The 21,512-nt window shown below is 41.7% G+C and overlaps 1 long non-coding RNA gene and 1 pseudogene across 4 annotated transcripts; both read right to left on the reverse strand.

Annotated features, from left to right (window-relative positions):
* Window positions 1–2,379: 2,379 nt before the first annotated feature.
* LOC139360603 (uncharacterized) lies at window positions 2,380–14,141 on the reverse strand. Of its 4 annotated transcripts, XR_011618109.1 has the most exons (4): window positions 13,933–14,138; window positions 11,082–11,319; window positions 4,779–4,847; window positions 2,381–4,653 (listed from the first exon to the last, which is right to left on the reverse strand). It is a non-coding gene; the product is annotated as an uncharacterized lncRNA (long non-coding RNA). The 4 variants fall into 4 exon arrangements; XR_011618110.1 differs by lacking the exon at window positions 11,082–11,319 and having other exon boundaries at window positions 2,380–4,653; window positions 13,933–14,141; XR_011618107.1 differs by lacking the exon at window positions 13,933–14,138 and having other exon boundaries at window positions 2,380–4,653; window positions 11,082–11,556.
* A 785-nt stretch (window positions 14,142–14,926) lies between these two features.
* Window positions 14,927–15,608, reverse strand: LOC139360853 (large ribosomal subunit protein uL23 pseudogene; annotated as a pseudogene).
* Between the last annotated feature and the right edge of the window lie 5,904 nt (window positions 15,609–21,512).

Here is a 21,512-nt window from a genome sequence, read left to right on the forward strand (position 1 = left end):
AAAACGCCAAAAGCAACGACAACAAAAGCCAAAATTTACAAATGGGATCTAATTAAACGAAAGAGCTTGTGCACAGCAAAAGAAACTCTCATCAGAGTGAACAGGCAACCTACAGAATGGGAGAAAATGTTTGCAATCTATCCATCAGACAAAGGGCTAATATCCAGAATCTACAAGGAACTTAAACAAATTTACAAGGAGAAAAAAAACCCATCAAGAAGTGGGTGAAGGATATGAACAGACACTTCTCAAAAGAAGACATTTATGTGGCCAAGAAACATATGAACAAAGGCTCATCATTACTGGTCATTAGAGAAATGCAAATCAAAACCACCATGAGATACCAACTCATGTTAGTTAGAATGGCGATCGTTAAAAAGTCAGGAAACAACAGATGCTGGAGAGGATGTGGAGAAATAGGAACACTTTTACACTGTTGGTGAGACTGTAAATTAGTTCAACCATTGTGGAAGACAGTGTGGCAATTCCTCAAGGATCTAGAACCAGAAATACCATTTGATCCAGCAATCCCACTACTGGGTATATACCCAAAGGGTTATAAATCATTCTACTATAAAGACACATGCACACGTATGTTTACTGCAGCACTATTCACAATAGCAAAGACTGGGAACCAACCCAAATGCCCATCAATGATAGACTGAATAAAGAAAATGTGGCACATATACATCATGGAATACTATGCAGTCATAAAAAAGGATGAGTTCATGTCCTTTGCAGGGACATGATGAAGCTGGAAACCATCATTCTTGGCAAACTAACACAGGAACAGAAAAGCAAACACCGCATGTTCTCACTCATAAGTGGGAGTTGAACAATGAGAACACATGGACACAGGGAGGGGAACATCACACACGGGGGCCTGTTGCAGAGTCGGGGCCTAGGGGAAGGATGGCATTAGGAGAAATACCTAACATAGATGACAGGTTGACAGGTGTAGCAAACCACCATGGCACGTGTATACCTGTGTAACAAACCTGCACGTTCTGCTCATGTATCCCAGAACTTAAAGTATAAAAAAAAAAAAAAAGTCACAGGATGTTTGTGATAGTATCTATTACACTGATGTTGACATCACACATGGCTGACTATTTGGAGACTCCAAGTGAAATTTCTTGCAGTTCTCAGTGCCAGGAAAATATGTATTTCTGGATAAAAACTCAAAAATTTTAGAAAAACTTCCAAGTTTCATAGTCTAGAGCTCTAACACTGGAATCTTCCAAATTTAAGGATTAATGATTTACCTAAATCTAAAAATAGTAGGTTGCAGATGTATTTAAACAGTGTGCCTAGGTAGTATGCTTATATATTAAGATTAAAATGGTCTTCTAAAGTTTATTAATTCTAATATAACCTTTATTGTTTCATGTAGACATATCTTTCTGGTTCCCAGGATAATTTAAACAATTAATTCTAAGCAACTATTAACTTAGTTCTAGATTGGGATATCTATTTATGCATTTGAAGCTTTAGATATGTATTTCAAATCAGAAATGTGTGCTGGTCATGGAAAGTTGTGACTTAGAGCCTCAGGTAAGTTTTTTTTCATGTGAACATACTGCTTCCAATTGTTGTTATGCCCAGAGCAGACAATTAATAAGTACCCTTGGAACTGAATGAGTGATTAACTGCAAATATCACAATACATCTTCTTAGCGGGAATGATAATTAGACATATTTAGTCCTTGCTGTAACCTAAGAAAGGAATTCTTTTCATTAAATGTTTAATGTCTCACCCTGTTCATACAGCCGGAGTTACTGATTCAGTTTGATGTGAATTCAGTCTTATAAAAGACCCATCATTAAAACCTGCACTTATGCTTCCTATAGTATTGGAACTTCCAACTTGTATACAAAATAGATATCCTTCATATTCTTAAAAACCACAAGAAATCTCCCTTTATTCATAATAAACACAGAATTAGGTATTCTATTAAACTGAACAATAGAACTCACTGGGAGTGACCACATAAACTATATCACGAATTGTCAAAGTGTCTGGAAAAGTCAGTGGGCCATTTCGCTCCACGATGTGCCATGAGCCAACCAAGAGGGTTGTCAGTGACTCTGCGTGGGTCACCCAGGGCACGTGGTGCTGAGGCTGTCAAAGAGCAAGACGGGGCTGCATCTAAACTCAGGCCTCTGCTAAGTGTCCGAACTCGGGCAAGATGCTAATGACTTTAGAGACGTTTCCTTTTCTATGATTGGGGTTATAACACTCACCCTGTCAGGTTCTCGTGTGCATTGACAAGGCCGGCACGTGACACACCAGGGGCAGAGCTGGACGGGAACCTTCTTCCTCAGACATCAGGGTCCTCATGAGCATCAACAAAATAAAGAGAGCAGAAGAGCAGGAGAGCAGGGGAGCGGGGGAGCGGGGGAGCAGGGGAGCAGGGCATCTCCAGCTGTGTCGGGACTGCAGCAGGGACTCAGCAACAATCAGTCTCTTTCTCTTGTTTCATCCAAATCATATATTTAAAAAATAGGTGGGGTTATCATGGATGTTTATATTGATTCCTGGGATCAGACAAATATACCTTTCCTTGTCATGCTGTTTTCTCTTCCCAGATGGTTTGAAGAGCTTCGTTTTGGACTTGATATTCCTGGAGTGCATTTCTTTTTCTAATTAGTTCAGTCTTGACCCTGAGCCATCACCCCTCCAGAGTAGCAGGATATTCCACTCCACCATTGTTGGGGTGCCACAATTTCACTACTAATCAAAGGCTCCTTGGTTACTGAAAAATGAGAGACGTACCTCTAATAATCAGTCTAGATCGTCACTGCTCACTTCCTCATTTTCCAATTCCACAGGGGCCCCCCAAAGCCCGGAAGGTCTCATTTCAGACGTCTTATAGACCATGGGAACCAGGAAACACTGGGAACCCTAGGGCCAGCACCCACCTCATTTGCACCCTGTCTCTGTTTCCATCACCCTCTAGATATTGCCACAGAGCAGTGTTGGGACCCACTGGAGATCTGACTGCTCCCAGTCTGGGAAACTGACTTCTCTCCCTCCACTGATATCGTATTTCTACTTTCCACCCCACAGAAATCCTTGAACTAATCACAAAAGGGATTGGTAGTTACCTGGTGTGAAGCAGAGCTGAGCCAAAGGATGAAGCAATATTGCAATGGACTCTGTCATTGATATCACTAGTTCGCAAATCTGTTACCACTATGGTCAAATTTTTATATTCACTTTAAAATTATAACTCATTCTGCTCATTGTATTCAAGGCAACATCTACCCTAAAATATACTCAGGCATTAATTTACGCTCTTCTGTTTACAAATGAGAATTCATAAGCAAATTGAGGTAGCAATTACATTTTTTTAAACTGAAGGCAAAACAGAAGACATATACACATACGTCAGTGAAACAAAACAAAGAGCCCAGAAACAGACTGAAATACAGCCAGCTGATCTCTGACAAAGGAGCAAAGGCAATTCAATGGAGAGAGGAGAGTCTTTTTAACAAATGATGCTGGAACAAATGGACATCCATGTGCAAAAAAAAAAAAAAAAAAAAAAAAAGAATCTATAAACAGACCTTACACCTTTTACAAAAGTTAATGCAAAGTAGATATTAGATCAATATATGAAATGCAAAATTTTCAAACTCCTAGAAGATAACATAAGGAAAAACTCTAGATAACCTCGGATTTGGTGATTCTTTTAGATACAACACCAAAAGCATTATTCACGAAGAAAAATATTGGGAACTTAAACTTTAACATAAAAAAACTTTAGTTTTGTGAAAGATACTGTTAAGAGAATAAAAAGACAAACCAGAGACTGTGAGAAAATATTTGCAAACTATATCTAAGGATTCATATCTGAAATATGCAAAGAACTCTTAAAACTCAATAAGAAAACAAACAACCCAATTAAAAATGGGTAAAAGCTGAACATTTATGCAGATGGAAATTAAGTATATGAAAAGATGCTCTGTATAATGTCTTATTAGGAATTGCCAATTAAGACAACAGTAAGATATCACTACATACCTATTAGAATGGCCAAAATCCACAAGACCAAAAACAGCAAATGCTGCTGAGGATGTGGAGCAACAGAAACTCGCATTCATTGCTGTGGGCATTATGTGACATTTTGGAAAAGGGAAAATTACATAGATAGCAAAATAATCAGTGGTTGACAGGGGTTGGGGAGAGGAAAGGATGGATGGGCAGAGAGCCTTGGCTGTTTAGGGCAGTGAGACCACTGTGTGCGATTTCACAACGGTGGACCCACGACAGTGTGCAGATGCCCACACCCATTGAATGCAGACCACAAAAATGTATTAATTACATAAACCATAAACTTTCATAATGAAATAAATGTTTTTTAAAAGAAGATAGTGTTGTTCAGTTACTGTCTACTTTCTGAAATGGAGATGGTGGAGCGCTTCCATGGTTGTGAGGATAAAAATAGATTAGAGAATGTAATAACTAAAATAGGTGTGTAAACATTGTTAAACTATTTTATTCTCATTTTAAAAACATGCCTTAAATATATTTGTTATGCTTTACAATTGAGCAAGTAGTGCAAACACATTAATATAATTCTCCTCTAGCTCCACTCAGAAGTCAGGACTGCAGGGCTTCAGTGCAGGACTGCACAGCTCCACCTGCACCTGCCAAATGCAACAACCTCTTTCAGTGTCATTAAAATATTTGAATAGGAGGATTGAGTTTAGATCCAACCTGTGTTTTCTCCCCTGGAAAATAAAGGTTTTTATGAAACAAAGAAGGTCTTTACCGTCTTCATCCGAAATGCTGAGGCATCTGCAATGTCTGCTGTAAGTGACACCAGGCTCTCCTCTGAAATCTAGCAATGGGAAAATAGACTGTAGATTCTGCTTTCAGAAAGGGGGGAATCAGAACTAAGTCAAAATGCCATGTCCTCATTCATAAACATCTTATTTTACAAATTCCACAGGTTTAGTTATTTTGGGATTAATATGGGCCTATATTAAAGTGCATTTATTAATTTAGCACGAATTGTTCAAATGCATTCTGGATCCTGAGCTGACATCCAGCAATGCTGAGTGTATGCCTGTGTGAGTCACCAGCACTGATGAGCCTCAGGTTATTGTATTTATAAAATGAAGGGGCTTAGGCTTGCTCTGATTTTTTAAAAACCATTTTTAACAGTAAAAACTGTTTTTCTTGCTACATAAAAATGTACAAGAAAAACTCAAACATTACCAATGGTAAATTATAATTTTATTAATATAAATATTTTTGTAAGCTCAATTTATATGACTTAGTTATTATAAAAGAAATAAGCAAGGCCAGGCACGGTGGCTCAAGCCTGTAATCCCAGCACTTTGGGAGGCTGAGACGGGCGGATCATGAGGTCAGGAGATCGAGACCATCCTGGCTAACACGGTGAAACCCCGTCTCTACTAAAAAAATACAAAAAAACTAGCCGAACGAGGTGGCAGGCGCCTGTAGTCCCAGCTACTTGGGAGGCTGAGGTAGGAGAATGGTGTGAACCCGGGAGGTGGAGCTTGCCGTGAGCAGAGATGGGGCCACTGCACTCCAGCCTGGGCGACAGAGCGAGGCTCTGTCTCAAAAAAAAAAAAAAAAGAAAAAGAAATAAGCAATATGAGATGGCCATTACCATCCTTTCCCATTTTATTTTGTTGCTATTGATTTATTTTATATGCTATTGATAAATCTTGATGTATACAGAAAAGTAGTTTCAAAGAATAATAATTTTTTAAAAATCTTGACTTGTAATTTCAAGAAGCTTTCAAAAAATTCTTGCAATTACTTTTTAAAGATTCTAGAAGAGTTTTCTATGTCTTAAAGCTAAATAACTACAAAGAGCTACCTCTTCTCACATTCTGTATTATAAATATGTAAGTCAGAAAAGGAACAGACAAAATCATAAAAACACATGCATGAACAAATGGGCCTTGGCTCACATTTACTTGGATCTGGCAATGCACCTGGGTTACAGTACTATTTTTGTGTGTAATTTTACATGAGTGGACTGTCATCAAAATAAAAATTGTCTACAATCTCTATTCAGTGGTATATTTGCACAAATGGTAAACATATACATAGAGATAATGGGAGAAATTTATTTCATGGCTTACAAGAAGACAGGTTGAGACATTTAATTGTTTCATTAATGCTACCTTTTATGATGCACTTGTATGGGCAAGGTATTTAAATGCTCAATGTTACAGATGGAATTATTAGAGAAAGTACTAACTTATATCCTCTTTGTGTGTGCTTTGGAGGCACCAGGAAATAATAAAGCAGCCCTTTTCCCATCTATTTTCTGAAGGCCAAGCTGTGCTTTTGCAGATTAGGTCTTTCTGTAACACATACACACACACACACACACACACACACACACACACACACACAAAATATAGCCTTTAGGGGTTTAAAGGAGGAAAAGAGACTTTGCCTGGATAACTCTCACCTAGGTATTTTCTAGGGAGATCTAGAATCATCTAAGGGTTAAGTTAATCTGGACTAGCCAATGGGAAAACAAAATGAGGATGCCGGGGAGATGTTCCCAGAACAGTAGCATTCCTAATGGGCTAGGCCCTAGTTATGTGCAGTTCCCCAGATGTGGTTGGTGTGGCCAAGGTTCCGGCATGTGACGGCTGCCTTCCTGGCACTTCTTGTGCTGTGAGGAGCATCCCCTCCCCAGTGCCAGGGCAGTGGTCCTCTCACCCCCTTCAGAGTAAAGGGCCAGCAGTCAGCAGTCACAGGAAAAGTAGTGAGACAGGAAGGTGAGGAGCATGAAGTGCCACCATCCCAGCCTCCAGTGTCTGGCACAGAATATGACAAGAAACTTCCGTGAATTGGAATCTTCCACATCTCGACACATAGGAGTTTCTGCTAGATATAATTTGGCTTATAAAAAGAAAGAAATATTGTCTTCTTGCATGTAAATATTGTAGAAGAGTTAATGATTGTAACCTGGATGTTTTACATTGTGAGATGCTATTAAATCAATATCCATCACAAAACTATTGATAATTTTTTAGAAGAACAGAAGAGATCTCATCATATGAAATGCAGTGGATCAATTGTAAGATGCAGGCTAACTCCAGAGTAAGTAAAGCATGGAAAAAAATCTGTCTTAGAATGGAAAAATACAGTGGTGAAACTATTTTTAACTAGAATTTAAATGCAACATTTGAGGATATGAAGCCCGCAACTCATTTTGAAAACTACTGGCTCAGATGACCTCAGAGATAGGAAACCTCTGAAAGATCATTAATCTAATCATAATTTTCTGTGCCTTTGCTTGAGAGTCTATCTGAAAGTGTGCAGTTTTTACAGAAGAGGAATAACGTGTCCCAAACTGGGAACCCTTCACAGGTCACCATTCGGGTGGTGCTTCACTGTGGAGTTTTGGTTAGCAGAGGGCTCCAGGGACTGCTGGGGAAGGCCAGGACATGGAAAAGGGCCTAGAGCCAGGCTTACCTAGGAGAGAGCAGACCCATTTTGCCAAGCACCTGAGGACCATGCCATCCAGGACCCTCTCAAAATCACTCGTACACTATGTGGGAATAAAGGATAAGAAATTAATGTGTACTTAGCATGTGAGAGCCAAAATTCACAGTCAGCCTCAGCAAAGAAATCCATACAGAAGGACGAAGTGCACATTGTGAGACAAAGAACACCCAATTATAAGATAGAAAACCTCAGTTCTGGAAAATTCCTGAACCTGTTTGCCCATCCATGAAAGAGGAATAGTGATACTACCTTCTCCACCTTTTTTCTAACAGAACTGCACATTTCTTTCAGGCCCACAGCTAAGTGTTTAATAGGAATATTGTGGAAATATAAGGTCATTGCTCTTGCACAAAAGGTTCAAGAAAACTAAGAAAGATCTAAAAATGCCGAAAGGAATGATTTTTCAAAGTACAACATCTTCATTTACATAGAGAGAAATAATTTTATCTCAAAGATTTGGCCACATCGTAAATGCAGCACTGAAGAGTAGTTAAGCTATTTCTTCAAAAAAAATATATCAAAATTAAATCTGTACTTTTTGAGTGTGAATTATAATACACAAACCTGGTGCAATAAATTTAAAGCAGAGATTAATTAATTAATTAATTAATGGTTCCCCCATCACCCTTTTCAGAAAACTCAGTTACTTAGTGCCTTAAGATATTCAAATTGTCCCCAAAAGTTGAGATACTAGATATTTTAAAAGCGCTTTCTCAAGCTTTGTTATTCTAGCTTCAGTTGGAAGAAGAAGCTTCCAACTTAAAGATGGTAGACCAAATACTGACCCAGTTGTTTCCTTTCCCTCCCAAGAAACCATGATGGTTATCCATCACGTAGAGAGAACAGCAGAGACAAAAAAGTGATTTGATGGCCTCGCAGCCTTGAGAAGGAGTATCATCTGTGGACCTTCCTGGGGGTGAGGGGCAGAGAAGTGAGGCAGGCATCAGAAAACAGGAAGGTTGATTAAAATCTGTACATTAACAGTCAACCCTTGTTATCCTCCCTCACCGATGCCTGCACCCCACCCCTCAGGTAACCAGTGAGTAGAATATCAACAACCAACAGCAAGCACCTGCCTTCCAGAGAGGAGAGGAGAAGTTTTTCTCCAGAGAAAGGAAACCATCTAGACCAAAGACATCACTTACTAACATGTGGAAACCCTATCAACTCCCGGAAAAAAAAACCTCTAGATGAGCCTTTTACTAATGATAACAGACTCCTTTCTTCTTCTTCCTGTGTCACTATTAAATGTGTACAATGAAGAATCACCAGACATTTAAGGGAAAGCAATCCCAATGGGAAAAAAGACCAAACCGGCAGGTGGAGTGATTGTTGAGAAACTAACGTCATAGCAAAATAAGAAATAAGAGTATTATATCATCATTCACTTAGTGGCACTGTCTGGGGTTTCACTATACAAATATATCACTTTGATATAGTTTTTTCTTTCTGTTTTTGTTTTTGTTTTTTGTCAGAGTCTCACTCTGTTGCCCAGACTGGAGTACAGTGATGCAATCTCAGCTCACTGCAACCTTCCTCTCCCGGGTTCAAGTGGTTCTCCTGCCAATTTTTGTATTTTAAGTAGACACAGGATTTCACCATGTTGGTCAGGCTGGTCTCAAATTCCTGACCTCAGGTGATCTGCCCACCTTGGCCTCCCAAAGTGATGGCACTATAGGCATGAGCCACCATGCCTGGCCTGATAGTTTTAACTACTAGAAGAAACCATAGGAAGCTACCATTCAAATAGATCAAACATCAGCAACATATTAAAATATCAGCAATTTCACACGTTCAAGATTATTTTTTTAAAAAAAGAGAGAACACAATTGATTCAATTTCTAGGCCAGCAACCAAGGAAAAAGCAAAGAATGAAAGATTTTATCATCGCATAATAATAGCAAGATCTTACATTTCTATTGAGCTTTAAAGATTACAGTCCAGGCGCGGTGGCTCACATCTATAATTCCAGCACTTTGGGAGGCCGAGTTGGGTGAATCACAAGGTCAGGAGTTCAAGACCAGCCTGGTCAATATGGTGAAACCCCATCTCTACTAAAAATACAAAAATTAGCCAAGTGTGGTGGCAGGCACCTGTAGTCCCAGCTACTCGGGAGGTTGAGATGGGAAAATCGCTTGAACCCAGGAGGCGGAGGTTGCAGTGAGCCAAGGTTCACTCACGTCACTGAACCCCAGCCTGGGTGACAGAGTGAGACTCAGTCTCAAGCAAACAAACAACAACAAATATTACAAAACACATCAATATACATTGTCTTGTTTGATCTTTAAACGATCCTATAATTGTAATTAATGTATCAAAAAATTGTAACTCTTGAGAAATCCAGGATGACATAAATGAAGCCTAAACACAGCTTTAATTTGTCAAGTAATGGGTTGAAGGGGTGGCCTGCCCCTCCACACCTGTGGGTGTTTCTTGTTAGGTGGAACAAGAGACTTGAGAAAAGAAATAAGACACAGAGACAAAGTATAGAGAAAGAAAAGCGGGGCCCAGGGGACCGGCGCTCAGCTTACAGAGGACCCACGCCGGCACCGGTCTCTGAGTTCCCTTAGTATTTATAGATAATTATCTTTACCATCTTAAAGATAAGGGAGTGGCAGGACAATAGGATCGTTTTTAGGGAGGAAATCAGCAGTAAGACATAAGAACAAGGATCTCTGTGACATGAATAAGTTTAAAGGAAAATGCTGTGCCTTGAGATACATATGCAAACATCTCCATAAACCTTTTAGCAGCATTGTTTCATCCTATCACATGGGGATAAACCTTGGACAATATCTAGCTTTTCTAGGCAGAGGTCCCTGCAATCTTTGGCCGTGTAGGTGTCCCTGGGTAGTTGAAATTAAGAGAATGGTGATGACTTTTAACCAGCAAGCTGCCTTCAGGCGCTTGTTTAACAAAGACACATCCTGCACGCCCAAAATCCATTAAATCTTGAGTCACCACAGCACATGTCTCTTGCAAGGACAAGGTTGGGGGTAGGGTCACAGATTAACAGCATCTCAAATACAGAACAAAATGGAGCCTCTTATGTCTACTTCTTTCTATATAGACACAGTAACAGGCTGATCTCTTTCTTTTCCCCACAATGGGTGGAGAAGGGATCGGAAGTCAGGCTGACTGACCCCACGTCCTCTCCTTCCATTACTTAAAAGAAGTCAGCCAGGATGAAAGCTTGGAAAGGACCTGAGATAAAGACAGTGGGAAAAGAGCAGTGTCAAGGATGAACTATAAACAGAAGTAAAAGAAGGAACACCTTAAATACAAAAATATATGTCCACAAAGCTGGGAGTTGTATGAAGCCGTGTAATTAGAGAACATCATGTTGACAGCAGACTCTTGACCTAGGGGAAAACGTTCACGACACTGACTCCAAGAAGGATAAACTTGAAGGATTCCAGATGTGAGGCAGTCAAACCCTCACTTGGAAGCACTGTACAAATGTTCATGTTAAGAACTGAAATGCATTTATACCCACATAAAACTACATGTAGGGATAGGCTTACTCTGTAAGATGTTTCTGGACCCTACATTAGCAGCTGTACACACTTACACAACACAAACACAGGCCAGCCTGTCACCTGGGCAGCTGGAGTGTTAGCCTGGACAGGGCGGTGACAGTCTCCCCCGAACCCTTCCTTCTCGTCCGTGACTGAATCCTATTCACATGCTACAAGGACCATACGCTTGTGGAATCCAACTCAGCTCCCTTTAGAACCAAAGGATGCCTCTGTGACACATGCAGAAATGACTTCCTTTTCATTTTCGTTCAGTTTGTAGGAAGAGAACAGCTGCAAGAGAGAGAAAGAAAATGTACACAGTGGCTCGGTGGAGACGGCACCTGAAGAGCAACTTTCGTATTTAGCCCCAACAGTTTACAAACATTCATGCAGTAATTAAAGATATTCCCCAAAACCAGGAAACACAATTGAATCAGTTTCTGCTAGTGAGCATCACACTGCGACCCTGGGTCCAGATGTCCTTGGAAAAGATCAGAGACATAACACAATTGAGTCAGCTTCTGTTAGTGAGCATCACACTGCAACCCTGGGGTCAGATCTCCCTGGAAAAGGTCGGAGACAAAACACATCACGGCCTCTGTTTATGCACCTTACTGAAGTTTACACGGAATCCCCATGCCCTCCCTGCATTTAAGCCTTCTATGAAATGACAGAGACTCTCACTGGAGAAGTAGTAGATTCTCGTCCAGTTCCGTGAGTCAACACCTGCATTGTCTCACTCTCCATGTTGACGGCTGCAGAGGATTTTCCATTATCGGCCCCCACTGCCTCCAGAAACACCGTTTTTACATTGCCACAGCTAATGTTAACACCTCCTAGAATAAAGGGGGAGTCACCACTGAGGGTCAGTTCTGGTTCAGACTCTGGAGTGAGGGCATTATTCTTTTTGCATATAATGCAGTGACTCCACATTGCACCAGTGGCTTGGTCAAAAAAGACAAAATTTCTGGGGAATTAGTGTTGATTATTTTTAGATATCATAACTTTGGCTTTATGGACGCCTTATATCAAACAGATCTCACTTGCCAAATGCCACAGGATGCAGGCCAACAGACAGGCTCCGAGGGCTCTTGTGAGCTGGAACTGCCATATAAGCAAAACCACGAGAGAGAGAACACTGCCCACGTTCAACACAGCATAGCCACCCTGAAAGCCTCACCCTTTCTTTTAGAAATGTGTTTAGATTTTATACACTTTTGCTAGATTTTGTTATGTAAGCTTTATGTACTGAAAGGTCTTAAAGATTTTTAAACGTTGAGTAAAATGTTCACGAGTATAGTTTTTATATATATATATATATATATATATATATGTATATGAAACAAATCTGTCATATAATTTATTTTCTTTAAAAACAAGGCCCTGGCTGGGTGCGGTGGCTCACGCCCATAATCCCAGCACTTTGGGAGGCTGGGGCGGGCAAATCACGAGGTCAGGAGTTCGAGACCAGCCTGGCCAACATGGTGAAACCCCATCTCTACTAAAAATACAAAAAATTAGCTGGGCATAGTGGCAGGCACCTGTAATTTCAGCTACTTTGGAGGGTAAGACAGGAGAATCACTTGAACTCGGGAGGTGGAGGTTGCAGTGAGCCAAGATCATGCCACAGCAGTTCAGCCTGGGTGACAGAGTGAGACTCCATCTCAAAACAAAAAACAAAAAACAAGACCCTTATACAAATTACCCTTGGAACTTTTATTTAGAATTTAAGGTTATTTGGGGCTTAGTGTCATGTAAACATAATTCTCCCAATTGCTAGGGTCCTCTTGGGGTGCTGCATTCCTGTAAGCCATTATCATGCCTCCACCTAGGAACTCAAATGCCAAGGGTGATGCCAGATCAACTTTCATTACTGAATCATACATTCCTAAATTGAGTGTATCATAGAAAAACAGACATACCCTTAACAGTTTAACCTGACAAAGTTCTGAAATACTTCCGTTGCAATAAAAGTTGTGAAAAGGTATCTTGCTAGAGATCTCTGACACAGAGAAGAAAGTGAAGGCTGGGCACAGTGGCTCATGCCTGTAATCCCAGCACTTTGGGAGGCAGAAGCAGGTGGATTACTTGATGTCAGAAGTTCCAGAGAAACCTGGGAAACATGGTGAAACACTGTCACTACTAAAAATAAAAAAATTAGCTGGGCATGGTGGTGTGTGCCTATAATGCCAGCTACTCGGGAGGCTGAGGCAGGAGAACGGCTTCAAAACTAACCTGAAACCAAACACGAACGCTAACCCGAACCCAAACCACAACCCTAAAACTAACCCAAAACAGAACACAAACCCTAACTTGAATCTTAACACTAACATGGAACCAAACCCTAACCCTAACCCAATCCTAACCCCTAACCCTACTCCTAGCCCTAGCCCTAACACTAACCCTAACCCAACCCTAACCCTACCCCTAACCCCTAACCCTAACCTTGACCCCGACCCTGAACCCAACCCTGACCCTACCCTCTAAGCCTGACCCTAACCCTCACCCTCACCCCAACCCCAACCCCTAACCCCTAACCCGAACCTTAACCCCAACCCTAAGCCCTAAACCTAGCCCTAGCCCTAACCCTAAACCTTAACCCTAACCCTGACCCTGACTCTGACCCCGACCCTAAACCCTAAACCTAACCCTAAACCCTGACCCTAACCCCCAACCCTAGCCCCTAACCCGACCCTGACTCCGAACCCTGACCCTAACCCCTGACCCTAACCCTCACAACCCTAACCCTCTAACCCTCTACCGCTCGCCCTCGCCCTAACCCTAAAACCCTAACCCTAAAATCCTAACCCTAACCCTTGGGTGGAGAGAACCTCTGTGCACAGGATTCAGAGGGGATTTCGGTTTCCCGTTTTCCACACTGAACCATTCTAAGTAGTCTCTGACCTTCGTTATTCAGGGCTAGAAACAGGAAGGATTTTATTCACTGTGGATGCGCCCCGAGTTGTCCCAAAGTGAGGCGGAGCCGCCAACATCTGTGCTGAGCACAACGCAGCTCCGCCCTCGTGGGGCTCCCCACGCCAGAGTCTGGGCAGAGTAGAACGCTGCTCCGCCTTCACGGTACCCCCGAGGTCTGTGCAGAGAACACAGCTCCGCCCTCGCGATGCTCTCAGTGTCTGGGCTGAGGAGAATTCAGCTCCGCCCTCACAAACGTACAGCACCAGCGCTGGTGCAGAGTCGCACGCCAGGCGCGGGGCAGGCCGGCGCAGGCGCAGAGTCGCAGGCCGGCGCCGCGCAAGCGCAGAGTCGCAGGCCCGCGCGGTGGGGGTGGGGGGGGTAGGGTCGCGGCGCAGGCGCAGAGACGCACGCCGCGTGGGCCTGAAGGGGCGCGGTGCAGGCGCAGAGATGCAAGCCGCGAGGGGAGCGGCGCACAGACAGGCAGAAACATCAGTAATCTGAAAAGCCCGGCTCTGGTGCCCCCTGCTTGCAGCCGCGCACTACAGGGCCCTCTTGCTCGCGGTGCTGTGCCAGTGCGCCCCCTGCTGGCGACTAGAGCAACTGCAGGGCTCTCTTTCTTACAGTGGTGGCCAGCGCCTCCTGCTGGCCCCGGGGCACTGCAGGGCCCTCTTGCTCGCAGTATGGTGAGGGCACGCCGCCTGCTGGCAGTTGGGGACATTGCAAGGCTCTCTTGCTCACAGTGTAGTGGCAGCACTCCCGATGCTGGCAGCTGGGGACACTGCCCGGCCCTCTTGCTCCAAGTGAAGTGGCGGCTGGCTCCTCAGCTGGCAGCTGGGGACACTGCCCGGCCCTCTTGCTTGCCTTGTAGTGGGGCACGCCCCCTTCTGGCCGCTGGGGGCACTACAGGATCCTCTTGCTCACAGTGTGGTGGCAGCACACCCCCTGCTGCCGACCAGGACACTGCAGGGTCCTCTTGCTCACAGTATACTCATGGTAGGCCCCCTGCCCGGCCAACAAACAAGTTTCTATTCTGCTTGAGTGCTTGCAAGAAGCTAATATTATACTTACTAGATAATTAGAATCAAATCTATAAGCTTTAAGATTTTAAGTTGTCATTCTTATGAAAAACATTATTTCCTTTTTTTTAGGGTGAAAAGATATACATCTATTTAGAATCAGCTAGCTGGACTCAGTTTAGATGATCCCAAGTTTGTTGGCAACATCCAAAGCATCGTAATCAGGAGCCAGTCGAACATATGCCTTCTTCTTTCCATCAGGCCGAATCAGGACGTTGACTGTGGCCACATCCACGTCCCAGAGCTTCTTCACAGTCTGTTTGATCCGGTGCTTGTTGGCTTTAACATTGACAGTGAACACAAGCATGTTGTTGTCTTCTATCTTCTTCATGGCTGACTCAGTGGTCAGTGGAAACTTGATGATAGCATGATGGTCAAGCTTGTTTCTCCAGGGGGGCGCTCTTCCCAGGATATCTGGGCTGCCTCCGCAGTCGCAGTGTCTTGGGATGTTGGAAGGTGGGTGAGGTGCAGATCTTCTTTTTTTGGGAGGCTGTGAACACATTTCAACACTGCCTTCTTGGCCTTTAAAGCCTTTGCTTTGGCTTGGGCTTTAGGAGGGGCAGGAGTTTCTGTCATTTTTGGTGCCATCTTGTGAAAAGTGAAAAACATTATTACAATAATAAGTTTTTTACAGTAAATCTGCCTAATAGTAGTTTCCAAAATACTTTTGGTAATTTTTAACCTTAAAGTTAAGCTAAGTAAAATATTTCCATTAAATATCTACGTCATTTATAAATAAGATACAATACTAAAACATTAATTACTGAACATAAGTAATTCAAGTTTATATAGTTTTGGCTTCTTATTTTTACAGAGAAACTAGATATTTTGGCCTGTTAATAAACATGTTTTTGCCTACCACACTGAGAAATTGAGACGGAGCAACACTCAGTCTCAAAAAAGAAAGAAAAAAAAGAAATCTCTTTCTCTTAAGTTAACTCTTTTTTTTTTTTTTTTTTTTTTTTGAGACGGAGTCTCGCTCTGTCACCCAGGCTGGAGTGCAGTGGTGCGATCTCGGCTCACTGCAAGCTCCACCTCCCGGATTCACGCCATTCTCCTGCCTCAGCCTCCCGAGTAGCTGGAACTACAGGTGCCCACCACCACGCCAGCTAATTTCTTGTATTTTTTAGTAGAGACGGGGTTTCACCATGTTAGCCAGGATGGTCTTCATCTCCTGACCTCATGATCTGCCCATCTCGGACTCCCAAAGTGCTGGGATTACACACCACACCTGGCCACTCTCAAGCTAACTCTAACTCACAACAATTTTAGTAGATTATGCTTTTGTAAACAGAAATGGAGCATTTATCTTTTTTTCCCCACCTGATTTCTCTAGAATTTTGAAATTCTTAATACTCTTACTTTCATGACAATATAGTTGTTAGCAAAAGTCCAGTAAGAATCTGTTCACCTTGTAACAGGACATAATTGGAAACTTTGGCTATATTATCAAGGTTTTTACTGAAATATCGTATTTAGGAAGTGTACCTCAGACCAGTTATGACCAGCAATTGTAAGGAATTAAGGTTGACTTTTATGGAGTCGATGCTTACAAAGCCCTCTGAGAAAAGCCAGTCTGATACCTAGATTATGGGGTTCACAGCCTTACAGATTAGTAAGGAAGGTCATTTCCTTGTAGGCCCAGGAATTTGGGGCTATTTTGAGGGCCTCAAGCAGAGAGGAATTCACACAAAGCTGTAAGGTCTGCAGCTGAAATTTGATAGTATGTTCTTGGCTTGGCTTTTAGCCTCAATAAGGCCTTTAAAAGTCCAATCTGAGATTCTGTATGAAAACTTGCAGCAAGGAAGCTTGAAAGCATCTATGTGGTCAGCTCTTGTTCTTACTAAACTTACATAAATCATCAGGCAAAATCTAACAAGGCTAGACTTATTTTTGAAACAAGAATAATCTTACTTTGATTATCTATGATCAAAAATAATGGTTACTACAGAGATAAATTTTATGTTTCAATGGAAAACTATAAGTCAGATGGGCGTGGGGGCACATGCCTATAATTCCAGCACTTTGGGAGGCCAGGAGTTCAAGAGCAGCCTGGGCAACATGGTGAAATCTCATGTCTACTAAAAATAGAAAAATTAGATGGGCATGATGGCAGGTGCCTGTAGTCCCAGCTAATCACGAGGCTGAGGAGGGAGGATGGCTTGCACCCAGGAGGTAGAGGTTGCAGTGAGCTGAGATTGCACCTTTGCACTCCAGCCTGGGAGACAGAGCCAGACCCTGTCTCAAAAAAAACTTTTTTGAGGAAAACTATACGTAACGTAAATGACGAGTAGATGGGTGCAGCAAACCAACATGGCACATGTATACCTACGTAACAAAACTGCACGTTGCGCACATGTACCCTAGAACTTAAAGTATAATAAAAAATTTAAATAAATAAAAGGAAATCTATAGCCCTTTCGGGTTATCAGATTCTAGTCTAGTTTCTTTTTTTTTTTTTTTTTTTTTGAGACGGAGTCTCGCGCTGTCACCCAGGCTGGAGTGCAGTGGCCGGATCTCAGCTCACTGCAAGCTCCGCCTCCTGGGTTCACGCCATTCTCCTGCCTCCGCCTCCCGAGTAGCTGGGACTACAGGCGTCTGCCACCTCGGCCGGCTAGTTTTTTGTATTTTTTTTAGTAGAGACGGGGTTTCACCGTGTTAACCAGGATGGTCTCGATCTCCTGACCTCGTGATCCGCCCGTCTCGGCCTCCCAAAGTGCTGGGATTACAGGCTTGAGCCACCGCGCCCGGCCAGATTCTAGTCTAGTTTCTTGTCTTTGGGCTAGTTTTACCTGTTTGTAAACTGGATCCTGCCATCTGATGAATTTTGTCCTACAATACTTGTGGAATAAGAAGCCAAATAATGCCTCTCCTATTAATGTATCTATTGTCAGTTAATTTGAAGGTCTCCAACCCTGGAACAAAGTTAGAAGAGGAAGGTTTTGCTCCCCAAAATGCATAACCAAACTGTGGTACATTCATACAATGGAATACTATTTCGCCATAGAAAGGAACAAGCTATCAACTCACACAAAGACATGAGTGAATCTTGCATGCACATTGCTAACTGGAAGAAGACAGTCTGAGGAGAATACACACAGTGTGACTTCATTTAATGAGATTCTGGAGAAGGCAAACTACACAGATGGGAAGCCACTGGCTCCATGGCGTGGGGATTTGAAGCATTCCATATGATACTTTAATAGCGGATACCTGCCACTACGCATTTGTCAAAACACGCAGAATTTTACAGCCAAATGAGTAAGCCAAACTCTATTCAAATTAAATAAAATTATTCGGGATATGGAGTATCCCAACACAGAATGCATCATGTGAAAAAGAAATTAACTATGCTACAAATTACTATGGTTTGGATGTGGTTTGTCCCTGCAAAACCTCGTGTTGAAATTTGACCCCCAGTGTGGCAGTGTGGGGCGGTGGGGCCCAGTGAAAGGTGTTTGGGTCATGAGGACGGATCCCTCATGAATAGGTTAATGTCCTCCATGGGGATGAGTGAGTTCTGCTCTCACAGGAATGGATTAATTCCTGCAGGAGTAGGAGTTAACAAGAGTCTGGGTTCCTTGGCGTCCCTCCTGCTGTCGCTCTTGCTACGTGATCTCTGGTGCACCCCTTGCTCCCCTTCCACTTTCCACCATGAGGTGAAAAAGACTGAGGCCCCACCAGATGCAGCTGCCTAATCTCGGACATTCCAGCCACCAGTATTGTGAGCCAAATGGACCTTTTTAACTTATAAATTACCCAGCCTCAGGTATTCTGTTACAGAAGCACAAAACGGACTAAGACACAAATGTAGGAAAAAACTCGATGAAGGTGTAGGGAAAATGGTGTTGACCTAAGTCACTTTGAAAATTAATAGAATCCGTATGCTGAAGGCAAATGAACTACACTTCATCACTGGATTCTATTTTATAAAGTTCTTTCCAACAGGAGTAATTGTGAACAATTGTAAAACCACAGTATCTGTATCTGGATTAAACAATGACTTACATAAGTTGCAGATGGTAGGAACCAGGTCTCTCACTGTTGAAGTGGGAGGTTACAAATTAGCAAGGGGAGAAGGCTAGAATGATTCATGTGATAGTAGATCAGAGGTTGAAACATCAACATAAACTTACACTTGGTTTAATATAGATACATACAGTTCTACATAGAAACCTTTAAAATTAGGGGTGTATAGGTCTGTTAGATGCACACATATACTTCCTAGCATTGCTAAGGAGGGACAAGATACAATGTGCTCATTCAGCAGTCAGATGTAAGTTTTCCTACCATTCTCAAAGGAATCAGGCTCTTTGATACTAGAGCCTGGTACTAGAACTGGGACAGTAAATATATGAGCCAGGATAATCTTGAAGTATCAGAAAGGAAGTATGTACGAAAAAAAATTAAAAATGTCATAAAAATAAATAAAAGTTAATTCTTTTATTAAAAGAAAAACAGGAGCCAATAAAAAGAGCTACCCATGACCAACACAGGAATGAATTGTGCAACATAATGCTGTAGTGCTGAATAGTAACTAAAGCTTTAAGTAATTATCTAGGTGTCTGTGTTTGTATACATAGGTGAATAAGCATATGGAGTTGAATAGAAATCTCCTTTGCAAAAGAATTCCAAATAATTGAGGTAGACAGTCAGCCATCAAGAAGGTGGAGCTCCTCACTCTGTAAGTGTGGGCTCCGCATAGTGACTTGTTCCGAAAGAACACGTGCAGTAGTAGGGACAAGGAGGAAAAATAACATCACAGTGGAGAAACCTGACAAACTAGCTCCACCAAACAATCCAAGTGAACATCAAAGGCGACAGTTCACCTTGAGAAAATGAAGTGACAAGGGTAGCACTTCACCTCTGTGATCTACTTTTTCCAGACCCAGAATCCCAGTCTAATTATACGAAAAATTCCATGTTTAATCACAATGGGGGACATTCTACAAAATTCCTGACCAATCCTCCTCAATACTGTCAAGATCATCATGAGATGGAAAGCCGGACACGCTGTCACATCCAGGAGCCGCCTACGTGATGATTACATGCCATGCGGGATCCTGGATGGGTCAGGGTAAGATGAAACTAAGGGAATCCAAATGAAATATGAATTTTAGTTAATAATACTCTATCAGTATTTGTTCATTAACTGTGACACATTATGTAAGATATTAATAAGCCATGTGAGACACACTGACAGAAGATGTTAATAAGAGAGGAAAGTAGGTTGAAGCTACAAGGAAAATCTCTGCAATTTTTCTTTTTTGCAATTTCTGTGTAACTCAAAAACTGCTATAAAATATAACTATATTTAAAACATTGTTATATTTTTTGAACACTTCCTTGTTTATTTATACCATGAATTGCTAGTAATTGACACTGTTAACTAGTCCTGTTTTTTAAATAAGAGCATTTATGACACAAAAAAATTAATGCAGACTGATATATAAATCAAAATAAATGTTCTTTACATGTTTTCTGTTGGTAACACATATGTGTAAACTTATTTATCATATTTTTTTCTTGTGCTGCGGTTGTGTCCTGGGTTCATTCTCTAAAACGCTGTTCACCTTAGACCAGGAAAAAAAATAATCTACCAGACTCTGTTTCAATTCATGACTAAATATTTTCAAAAGAGTGACTTTGTAAAAATATGTTCCAATGGCAAATTGATTCATTGTGACTGGATCACTTCTTCCAAAGACTTCTTGTCTTTATTTTGTTCCATGCCTACCTTTTAGCCATAATACAACAGAATCAAATATTGGCCACTGGGAAAAAAATATTCAAAGAAAGAAAGAATGTGAACAAAACTTGTGACCATGAAGATTCAATGTTTTACCACAATGCTTTCTAAAACAGAAGAGTGTAAAAGGATATTCAAAGTCAATTTCCTCAATGAGGCTTTGCAGAAAATGGGGAAACTAGAGAAAAAAAATGGCAGGACATTCTACGGGTGATTTTAGATGTTACTATGCTTTACGGAAAAGAAATACTTTACCTTTTAAAGAATCACAAAGAAGTATTAGAAACCAAAACTCTGGAATGTTTCCAAATTTAGTTGAACCTCTATGTAGTTATGTCTATATAGCTAGTCATGAAGTTGATGATTTTTTAAAAATCCGTGCCTTGTGTAATAAAATACACAATGAATACTTAATGCTCATAGGAAAACATGTTAGACCTTGTGAAAGGAAAATCAACCTTGGGGACCCAAAATCACTAAGCTAAAGGGAAAAGTCAAGCTGGGGCTGCTGAGGGCAAACCCGCCTCCCATTCTGTCCAAAGTCACCCGTCTGTTCATTGAGAGAAATGCGTATCTGAGTGCCCCATCGGGAGAGGGTAACCAGCAACTCAAAAGAATGAAACCATTTGTCTCTTACCTACCTATGACCTGGAAGCTCCCTGTCTGGCCTTCTCTTCAAGTTGTCTCACCTTTCTGGACTGAACCAAGGTATATCTTTCACATATTGATTGATGTCTCATATC

The sequence above is a fragment of the Macaca nemestrina genome, chromosome X (genome assembly GCF_043159975.1).
Source record: "Macaca nemestrina isolate mMacNem1 chromosome X, mMacNem.hap1, whole genome shotgun sequence".
Taxonomy (NCBI): Eukaryota; Metazoa; Chordata; class Mammalia; order Primates; family Cercopithecidae; genus Macaca; species Macaca nemestrina.